Below are 11,909 nucleotides of genomic sequence, written 5' to 3'. Positions count from 1 at the left end.
AAATGTGCTAGACACAATGTATATATGTATGTATGTGATAAGAGCTGTAGGAGCCTCCAATAAAATGCTTTTTTTAAAACTGCCTATTTTTATATAGAATTAATGGAAGATTAAATGCAACTAAAATGCAGTGGAGATAATATGGAGTCCACTGAGTAACGAATATGCCTGTTTATATATTTTTCTTCTGAGACATTGCAAAACTACGAATGCATATTCTATTTGTCCAAACATAATAGTTAATATCAGATAAATGAACCACATTGATCTTATTCATGTTACAATTTATGAAGCTAATCCTTTAAATGCATATAGACTAAGTGTGAAATTTAGGGATTTAAGGATCAACTATTATAGTTTTTCACCTAACTATAATTTATACCCATAACAATTTTTTCTTAACATTCAAGTACTAATACTATGAACCAAAATCTATTTGTCACACAAGGGATGGAGAAAACAATTTTTTGGGTTTGCATGTCTAAAATTTGGAATAAAAATACAAGATACTTCATGGAGAAGGCATACAGGATTTTGGTAAGATAAATTGTTGCAGGGTCAGTAAATTATTTATTTTGGCTCTTGTAGCCAAAAATCACTATACCAAAAAACCATACTCACTGCCATTGAGTCATTGCTAAGATTACCATATATACTCAAGTATAAGCCTACCTGAATATCAGCCGAGGCACCTAATTTTATCACAAAAACTGCATTAAAAATGTGCTGGAATCTCGACTTATACACGAGTATATACGGCAACTTTATATTAGAATAGAAAACCCAGTCTTTCTCCCTCAGAAAATCTGGTGGTTTCAAACTGCCAACTGTGTGGATCACAGCCCAATTCTGAACTCCCACCACATGACATTTCCCTTCATGGTTATGGATAAAATGGGGGATATGGGTAGGATTCATCTGTGAGTAATTGTGAACAAGATTCATTGGACTGCCATCCTGCTGGCGCTATGAGGGGATACCACCCCCAAAAGAATTTTTTTTCAAAGCTATATATTTCAATTGTTTTACAGAGCAACCTTATCACCTTCAAAATACTCTCCATTACACTTAATACGTTCATCTAATCTGTGATTCCATTCTTGAAAACATTTTTCAAACTCACCTGTTTGGATGGCTAACAGCACCTCCCTCCTGTTTTCCTTCATCTCTTCTATGTCATCAAACTGCTGTCCTTTCATTTCCCTCTTAATTCACAGAAAAAGAATTCTCATGGAGTGAGGGCAGGTGAGTAAGGTGTGTAGGGTAAGACAGGCATGCTGGGTTTTTCCCACAATAAACTGGCGCACTCAGATGGTTGCTTGAGCAGGTGCACTGTAGTGGTGGCAAAACCAGTTCCCCGTCTGCCACAAATCAGGCCTTTTGTGTCACACACTGTCATGCTATGTTTTCAGTACCTCTAAAAAGCTTGATTAACAGTCTGACCTGGTGGAACGAGCTCAAAATGCACTGCAATTTGACATTTTTGTCCGTCCAGGAAGTTGATGGGTGTTCATAAAGAGGGTTTTCTACAAATGACATTTCACCTTTTGTGAAATGAGAAAGTCACTTGTATACTTGAGTTTTTCCCATAGTGCTCTCCTTGAAAGTTGTGTTCAACATCACAACAGTTTCTGTGTCATTTTTCCCAGGCAGAAAAGAAAATTTCTCAGCTGCACACTGTTCTATTAAATTGGCCATCACAAAACTGCTTTTACAAAAAAAAAATTACTGTGACCAGAAAGAAACTTCCCAGGTGACACCACTCAGGGTACTAACTCAGAGTGAGTTGTTAGATATTTGCCTAGTGGAAAAATACATACTATGAAAGTTCCACCCAGAGGAGCTTTTTTCCTTTATGTTTTTGGGGGTGTGGGGGTACACCCTCATATAATGAGCCCTCTGAGAAGCAGGAGTGGGAATTTCATTACCAGCAGGAGGGAGACAGTGAACCTTCTGGATCCAGAAAACAGCTGTGATACTAGCAGAGCAAGACCGGAACCAGGAACAAGAGCATGAACCAGAGTGGTGGACTTCCAGCTCATGACGCAAGTAAAATTGAGTGCTTTGGAAAGCATGCTGGCTTGAGGATGTGAGTGTCCCTGGGTGCTTATTGTGGGGCTGGATTTGCTGGCTCACTGAGGAGGAGCTCAGTGCCCTCTGACTGAGGCTTACTGGAGTAGGGTTCGACTGGGCACTGGGTTTGGGGATCCACAGAGCTTGAGCTGACTGTCTGGATTTAGGTTTGCATCAGAATCACATGCCCTTTGAACATTTATTAAGAGCCATGAAAGACCTTTGTAATATGTCCTAATGAACAACATTCTCCTGAACATTTCTCACTTGCATTATAACCTGTTAACTTCATTAATAAACCCTTTCACCATGAATATTTTGAGTTTTGTGTGGTCATTGCAGTGGATTGAAAAATCTAGATAGAAAAATGTAGAGAATATTGTATGAGACAGAACACAGCAAGTATACAAAGAATATAAGGGAACTAAAAACCAAGACAGTTAATCAAACAGAGAGGTTGAGTTCATGATAAAGGCATGGGTGTGGGTGCAGCAGATGGTGAAGGTTGAAGATCTCAAGCATTTCAGGAATTAGGGATCATGAGTTGAATGATAGGGTCACAAAATTATTCATGTAGGACCAGATACAGGTACAAAAAGTTGTGAGGATTTCACAGGAGTGCTTCCTTCTGCTGTGCATAAAGTTGCTATGAGCTGGAACCAGTGGTAGGATTCAGCTGTTCACACCAATTTGGCAGAATTGATACCTAATTTCATTGAACCAGTTGTTAAAATGACACTTGTAATCAGGGTTCTAAGGTGGGCAATTGGGCAGCTACCAATGTGGAAGTCACAAATTTACATCCTTACTCTTTTTTTTATATTATTTTTTTATTTTTTTATCCTTACTCTTTTTTAATGTTCACCTGCACTACAGTATATTTTAAGTGCCTGTAGTAATGTTTGTTCTGTCTATATAGATAAAAAATTAGAACTATGCTCTAATACTCATTTATTACAACATTTTTTATACTTATGATGAAATACTACATTTTAATTCCCTTGTTTTGGTTACTTCAGTAAACAAACATATAATGTAAAGAATAAAAGTGCCAAACAGCTAAAGCTTCACATTGCACACCCACCATCCAAGGTAAAACAAACAAACAAACAAACAAACAAAAAAACCACTGCTATCCAGTTGATTCTGACCATAGCAACTGTATACTTTTAAAACATTATTTCAATTCTATATTTTACTTATACATATTCTTCTAGCACAAAAGATTTGAGACATCTTAATGGGAGCAGATAATGTAATCTATATTGGCTTAATTCTTCATGGGACCAGACAACCCCATCATTCTCCTGAGGTGCTGCTGGTCAATTTGAACTGCCTGAGAAACCTTGGGGTTAGTAGTCCAATGCACAGCACCACCAGGGCTGAAGCCATTAACTAACATTTCTAATATCCTTTTCAATTAGTACTCTCTTATGTGATGTCTTATAAATTGTCAGCTGGCAGTGTGTTGATTAAGTGTTTGCTACTTAAACTCTCTGGGTTCTAATATGCATTGAAATGGCTACACAGAACTCAGACAGAATTCATGAAAAGGGTTTATTAAGTTAACATGATTTTAGGCCAGTGAGAAATGCTGAGGGTTGAGTTGTTTATCCGAACATGTTACAAAGTTCTTCCAGGTCTGCTAATAAATCCTCAAATGGGCACACAACTCCACTGTAAGCCTTAACATGAAAGCCTTCAGTTTATTCTCTGTGAGTCAGCAACCTCAGCTCCCTAAATTAAGTGCCCAGATTCACCCACTCCAGTAATCCTCAGCCTTCAATTTCATGGGTCAGCTAGCACAACTTTTCCAATTATGTGCCCAAAGGCAGCCCTACTCCACAAGCCAGCCTCTTCCATGATAACACTCAGCTTAACTTGCTCCATAGGTTGGGAAGCCCACCATTATGTTCCATGCTCTGGCTTCTGGTTCTGTTCCGGCTCCTCTGTTGTTATAGCTGTCTTCTGAATCTAGGAGGTTCACTTTACAGAAATCTTGGGAACAGGGAACATAATCTACTTCTGGTTCTTGCTGGTAATGAGGTCCCTCCTCCTGCTTCTCAAAGAGCTCGTGTTATACACAGTAGGATGGCATTCCATGGTATGCTGTTCACAATTTCTCACAGGTGAATCCTATTGTCTTAGTCTGGGTAGACTAGAGAAACAAATTCATAGACACTCATCTGTGTATGAGAAAGAGATTTATATATAAGAGCAATTGAATATTGAGAAGACATCCCAGCCCAGTCCAGGTCAAGTCCATACATCCGATATTAGCCCATATATCTGATACCAGTCTATAAAGTCCTCTTAAGACTCATGAAGTGCATGCGATGATGCCAAATGCAGGAAGATCACAGGGCAGTGGATGAGAAGTCTTGTGGCGCCAGTGACAGCGTAAGTATCTCAGCACTGGCAGGGGTCTCCATGTGGCTTCTCCAGCTCAGGGCACAAGACTTGATAGTCTTGTCAGTAAAGCATCTCCCAAGGAGTGAGCAGAAAGAGAGAAGTGTCTCCCACCTCCAAGGAGGAAAAAACAGGAGTTCCCAAAATTTTCAGGAGAAGGCCATGCCCCTACAGAGCCTCATTGGTTATATCTTGATTGATAGGCCAGACTCCATCCCTTCACACATAATCCTCTCAAATTGACACCAGATTATGTAACTACCACACCTATCAGTATCTTTCCCCACATTCTTATCAGACCTATAGAGGGAAGGATCTTCTGGTGGAATTTAGAGGCTTTGGCTAGAAGAGCCACATCAAATAAAGGAAAAATCAGATCATTGTGTGTTTGCCTTCTCGATATGATCACTGAGGACAAATGAGGGCATAAGCAAGTGTGGTGAAGAAAGCTGATAGTGCCAGGCTATCAAAAGATATAGCATCTAGGGTCTTAAAGGCTTGAAGGTAAACAAGCAGCCATCTAGCACAGAAGCATCAAAACCCACATAGAAGATCACATGTGTGATCACAAGGTGTCAAAGGGATTAGGTATCAAGCTTCCAGGAACAAAAATCACATCATTGTGAATGAGGGGGAGTGCAGAGTGGGGACCCAAAGACCATTTGTGGGCAACTGGACATCCCCTTACAGAAGGGTCAGGGGAAGGAGACTAGCTGGTCAGGGTGCAGTGTAGCAATGATGAAACATACAACTTTCCTCTAGTTCTTAAATGCTTCCTCCCCCCAACTATCATGACCCCAATTCTACCTTACAAATCTGGCTGGACCAGAGCATGTACACTGGTGCAGATGGGAACTGGAAACACAGGGAATCCAGGACAGATGACCCCTTCAGAACCAGTGGTGAGAGTGGCGATGCCTGGAGGGTGGAGGGAAAGTGGGTTAGAAAGGGGAAACCGATTACAAGGATCCACACATAACCTCCTATCTGGAGAATGGACAACTGAAAAGTGAGTGAAAGGAGACATTGGACAGTGCAAGATATGAAAAAAATAATAATGACTTGTAAATTTTCAAGGGTTCATGAGGGAGGTGGGAATGGGGATGGAGAGGGAAAATGAAAAACTGATGCCAGGGGCTCAAGTAGAAAGCAAATGTTTGAGAATGAGGATGGCAACAAATGTACAAATGTGCTTGACACAATGGACGGATGTATGGATTGTGACAAGAATTGTACAAGCCCCAATAAAATGATTTTTTTAAAATTGAAACTAAAAACAAACAAACAAAAAATCCCTCAGTAACAACAATAATGCACTATCCATGCAGGTGATTCCAACTCATGGAGACCATGGCTGTACAGAGTAGAAATACTCCATAGACTTTTCAGGACTGTGACTTGGTAGCAGATCATCAAGCCTGTCTTCTAAGGCATTTCTGAGTAGGTTTGATCTATTCAGTTGACCTTTCAGTTACTAGTCAATTTCGTTAATGTTGCTTTGTCTTCATCAATTATTTGCAAGCTGGTCAAGTAGGGTCTCAGTTTTCACAATTTCATGAAAGATTCCCCAAGTCAGAGATAAACATGAATACAAATGTGATCATTCATGCAATTCTATAGGTGATATTTAAACACAATGAAAATAGATGTTTTTCTGCAATTAAAAGACAGACAACATCCACTGAGAGATAGCATTTTAAAAAATGAACAGCCTCTTATTGGTTACTGATCTGAGTATACATTGATAGAATTTTGGAGATTAATTTTTGTAACATGTATCCAAAATAAAATGATGTTATCCTATAAATAAAAAATTCTACTTTATCCAAGGAAAGAATGAGAGCAATATATAAGATAAAGCAGACTTTATAATAGTAGCAGACATCAGAAAGGCCATGTTGCCCAACAACAAATTGCTTAGTTAAATAAATCATGGCATTAATATTACATGCTGCTCTTAAAATAATGACATAAATTTCACCTTCATTAGTACAAAAATATGATTTAAATATTTATATGTGATAGAAGCAAATAAAAATGCAACACTAAAAATACTAATCCTGCAACAGTATATTATATGTGTTCATGTGTACACACACATGCTTATGCACACAGAGGATTAATTTTGATAATGGATCTCCAGGATTGTGAGATTAAAATTAATTACTTTTCTCCTCTTTTGTGTGCTCTTTAGTGTATGCTTTGTAAGATATTACTTATAATGACAATGTATTGATTTTATCGCCAGAAAACAAAGAGAAAAGTGAAAAATAGTATGTCTACTTTAAGCCATTAATTAAAATGGAAGTTGGGCATACGACATTTTTGTCATAGTACTTGATATTTTCAAAGATAGTATATTATGGGTAGCAAACTATTTGTTAATTTCTTATTGTTTTTCCCCCTTGGGAACACCAGATCTATGAAAAAATACTTTAACAAAACATTGGCTTCAATTGTTCATTAAGCCAGGGCTCCTTACAAAACTCCATGAAACAGAAGTAATTATAAAATTCAAATAATTTGTGAAGAGGATGTTAGAGGCTTCATCAAATTTTTTCATTTTATATACAGGGACACTGAAACCCAAAAAGAATACTGGGTTGGATCAAAATAACACAACTAAGACAAGCAAAGCCAAGGCCAGAAATCATTTACTGTTGTTTTATCAATTTCCAATTTCCTTATGTCAAAGTTATAAAAGTTGGCAAGATGCCTTTTATTATCATTATTTATATTTACAAATAGTGAGAGTGTGGGAGAATATGACTTTCCAAGACTGACCAATTATCCTAGATTATCAAAGCATAAAGAAAAATCCTATCTGTGAGTTCCTTAGAATTAACATACTTGTTAGATATGTATACAAACAGGCAAACAAAACTCACCACCATCACGTTGATTCCTACTCTTAGCAGCTCAAAGTAGAACTGCTTCTGTGGGCTTCTGAGACTGCAGCTTTTTGAGAGGAGAAAAGCTCATTTCTTACATATGTGTGTGCACGTGTGTGTGTTTGTGTGTAGATATATATGTCTTTCATATATTTATTTCATAAATATATATCTATACACATATACACACAAGGTTATGAATTAATAATTCAAATGCATGTGTTCGGAATTTAAGGTTGAAATAACCATGTGCATGTGTTTCATAGGATGGTGGTAAAGAAGGAAGGCCAATAATGGATATTCCTTCTTTTAATGTGATACTAATGTTATAGAATGACCCCTAGCTTCTAGAAGAGCATGGCTGGACTAAGAGTTTTCCTCCTGAAAGAATGTGATTATAGACTTCTCTCTCCCCATACCTCATATACACCCAGTGGACTTCATGCACAGCCTGCATCGATTTGCCAAGTGATGCTTATATGTTGCTATAAGGTTCAAGCAAAGTTTTCAGACTAAGATAAACTGAAGGGACATCATGGCAATCTAATTCCAAAAATCAGCCTATGAAAATTTTATGGATCACAATTGTCTATTCGTCAAGGGATCAAGAGACAGGCAGCTTTTCAATCTTTATGCAGTGAATTTCCATGAGTTGGTGTCTGCAGGATGGTAGTATGAGTATCAACCATCTTTCCATAAAAAGAGGACACTTCAAGGAAAATTACTCATTTATTTAATAAATCACATTATTTGTAGATATGGTATAAAATATGAAGTCCATGTTAACTAAATTACCAAAATAAATAGTTTTTGTAGTCATGGCACAGTGTGTGTTTTCATTCTTACCTCTCAGTAAAGAATTACAGACGTTCACTGGCTCAATCCTCAAACTACCCACCCCCTTCACCCCAACACACACATCCAAAAAATCCATTAAATTTTATTGAATTAATGTTTCAAATGTCCATTTCCTAAACTCCTTGTCAAAACAATCAGTCCGTTTTCTTTTTATCAGCTTCAAAAATGATATGTATGCATAATTCTTGCATGAATACAGTATCAGCTGCTGAAACAAAGGTCTCTGTTCCTTCTAGTTATTCTAAAAGTGATCTTAGAATGTGGTGGATTCTGTGGGGGATTAAAATAGGATAAAATAAATGGGGCTTGTACACTGCTACTTGTTTCATGGGAGAAACAAAATGGCTGAGGTTTGCCATGGTTTTTTGTCCTTTAATTGTCACCACATTGATCAAATTAAATTAATTTAGTTTCATGGAGATGTTATCATACGTAATTCTCCAAGAATTCCACTGTAATTTCTCACTGATGAAAACCCAGTTTGTGCCAGGTGTAGTACAAACAGCTGCTGTGTAACTTTGTCTGCCCTGCATTGCAAGTTTCCAATATCTTCAGTTGTTGGCAAAGGCTGTCAATTCCTTAGAGCTGCCCACTGTGCTTCACAGAGAACAGCAGTTTTGTCTTGTCCTGGGTTTCCACTCTGGGTGTCCAGACTTCAGCCTAACCCCTGAAGCCCATTTTGTGTCTTTAAGTGATACTTCTATTCCCTGAATTTAAAAAATGCTGTTTAAAGTACTCAGTGAGAATAAACTCTTATTTCTAAGAGTATGTGCAACTGACAACTGGGTAAAATATTATTTTCACACCCAAATAATTTTTGGTGAGGAGTTGAAATAAATTCAACAAATTAGCTTTTCTATTATATTTAGCTATATTAGTGTTTCTTCTCTTTTTTTCCACATCAGCTGAATTTACAGCCAATAACATTATTGGTCTATTTATTTGTTTGTTTGTATGTTTTTGACATCATTTTATATTTTTATTTTTGATATTTACATTTTAACTGTGAGTCGGGTGAAGATTTACAGAGCAATCCAGTTCCTACGCAACAATACATAGATACTTTGTTTCACATCATTGATTCAGTCCACACATTGTAAAATCATTTATCTCATTCTACCCTATATTTCCCACTTATATTTCCTCTTTCTTTATCCTTCTGGTTTCTGACCTCTGTCCTTGAGTGATTTAGACTCTTTTGATTTTAAATGCTAAATTTTTCTAAAGAGTTTATACCTCCCTAGCATTATTGCTCACCTTACAGATTTTTCTATAGTTTAGTTGAAAATTGAGTCATAGGGGTACAGTGGGTACAGTTATAGATCTGAAAGGTAACTAAGGGACATAGACTAATTAGTTGCAATAGTATCTAGCTGACCAGTAAGTGTAACTATTTTTATCATGTATAGTTTTATTCCACCTTTATATTATACTTTAGCCAGAATCTTCTAATGTTGTCCCTAAAGTAGTAGTAGCCAAGTACCATCTAGTTCTTCTGACACTCAGGGTCATTGAGGCTAAAGTTCCTGTGGCCTATTAGTCCTTTTGGACTAATTGTTTCCATGTATCTTTGATCTTCTTCACTCTTCTTTGCTTTATATGGAGATAAACAAATATTTGTGTCTTAGATGGCCTGTCATGAGCTTTGAAGACCCCGTTATTTTAATCACTAAAGTAGAATTTAGGACATAATGTTTGATGTGCCCCCAGACTGTGGTCCTGAGCCTCCAGACCAGGTGGCTCATTCCCTCAAGTGTTTTGGTTATGGCTAAGAAGTTTTCACAACTTCACCCCCTTTCTGCTCCACTATATTCATAGATATATTTACAGCATGTAAACACATATAGAAATATTCCCTGTCCAACCTATATATTTTGTTAATGAGTGTCCTTGACTTACAGTGACTCTATGTATACCAGAATGAAGCATTACTCAGTTCTGTGTCATCCTCACAATTGTTATACTTGAGCCCAATTTTGCAGACACTTTTTCAATCCACCTCATTAAGTATCTTCCTTCTACTTCTTTAATAACTTTCTATTTGATCAAGCATGGTGTCCTTTTTTTAGGGGCAAGTTTCTCCTGATAACATGTCCACACATGTAAGAAAAAGGCTCATCATCTTCACTACTATGGAACATTATGGGTATATCTCTTCCAAGACAAAGTTGTTTGTTCCACAGATAGACTATGGGGCTTTCAATACTTTTCACTAGTAGCATGATTCAAATGCATTAATTCTTCTCTGGTTTTCCTTATTCAGTGTTCATCTTTAACATGCAAGTTGGATAATTTAAAATACCATGGTTGGGTCAGGCATCTTAGTATTCAAAGTCCTATTCTTTAATAAGCAAGATTATGCCATCTGCTTATCTCAAATTGTTAATAAGTTAAAAATCTTGGGTAACTTTAACTTTAACCTGTCTCACTATCTTCATTTGTCTTGATGTCATGCCTCTTAGTATGAGTCGATTTTTATATGATGAAACTAAAAATGTACTGAAAACCCCTGCTTATCGTGTTGATGTTATTCCATGTTTAGTAATATCTGAGTCCTGGTGGCAAAGAGAACGTTGACAAAATCTACTTCCATACAGATTTACAACCCTGAAATTCCCACGAACCATTTCTATTCTACTTTAAGAGTTAACTAAGAGTTAGAATCCACTCAATAGCAGTGAATAATTGTGGTAGTCTGGGTACTTTAGAGAAACAAATCCACAGAAATTTATGCATAAGAGAGAGTTTTATATAAAAGGTAAGTGCACATCAAGAAAACATCCCAACCCAGATCTGCCCAACCCCACAAGTCCAACATTAACCCATATGTCCAACACCAAACCATAAAGTCTTCCTCCATCTCACAAAACAGACACAATGATGCTGACTGCAGGATGGAAAGCCGAGTCAGTGAATGTATAAGCATTTCAGCACTGGCAGAGGTTTCCACACGGCTGCTCCAACACCCAGGGCTACAACAGGGTAGGTCCATGTGACTTCGCCTCAGGAATGTCTTGCAGGAAGTAAGCCTTGCCAGCTAAAGCAGGGAACTGGCTAAGGCAGCTGCACCCGGGTCTGACCATCACAAAGCAAGAGACCTGAGAATTAGAAAGGTGAGGCTAACTGAGCCATTTATCCCTCTGCCCTTCAATTAACCCCACATGTGTTTATCGGCCAGGTTGACACAATAAACTACCTCAGTCATTTCTGAAGATTGGTTAAAATCAGAATTATATCTTATAGATATTTTTAAGGGTATACTTAGACAAATTTTAAAGATTGGACATGTTTATTAAAATATGTAATTCCCTATATCAAAGTTTAATTATGCAAATATGTGTGCATTGTTAGGGTTGACCAGCCCATAACACATCATCATGGGTCTCGTAGGTGCAATAGTATAGTGATAATAAGTAAAAATTATAATAAAGTCATAGAAAGCATGAGAGATAGAAGAGATTGAAATAATGGAATCAGACACATTTGATGGTAGCATGCTTACCTCAGCCTTGGTGGTCCATGTGGAGAGAGAGAGAGAGAGAGAGAGAGAGAGATTGCTAACCAATTCTTTTATATTCTCCGGAAACATGCAAGTCCTCTAATTACAGGTGAAGACATACCTCACAGGAAATGGTTGTGCTATAGGTAATACAGTAATGGGAGTGGGGTGATCTAGGT

Source organism: Echinops telfairi, unplaced genomic scaffold, assembly GCF_000313985.2.
Source record: "Echinops telfairi isolate 266 unplaced genomic scaffold, ASM31398v2 ScPeMD7_16;HRSCAF=60, whole genome shotgun sequence".
Classification (NCBI taxonomy): domain Eukaryota; kingdom Metazoa; phylum Chordata; class Mammalia; order Afrosoricida; family Tenrecidae; genus Echinops; species Echinops telfairi.
Note: the sequence above shows the minus strand (reverse complement) of the source record.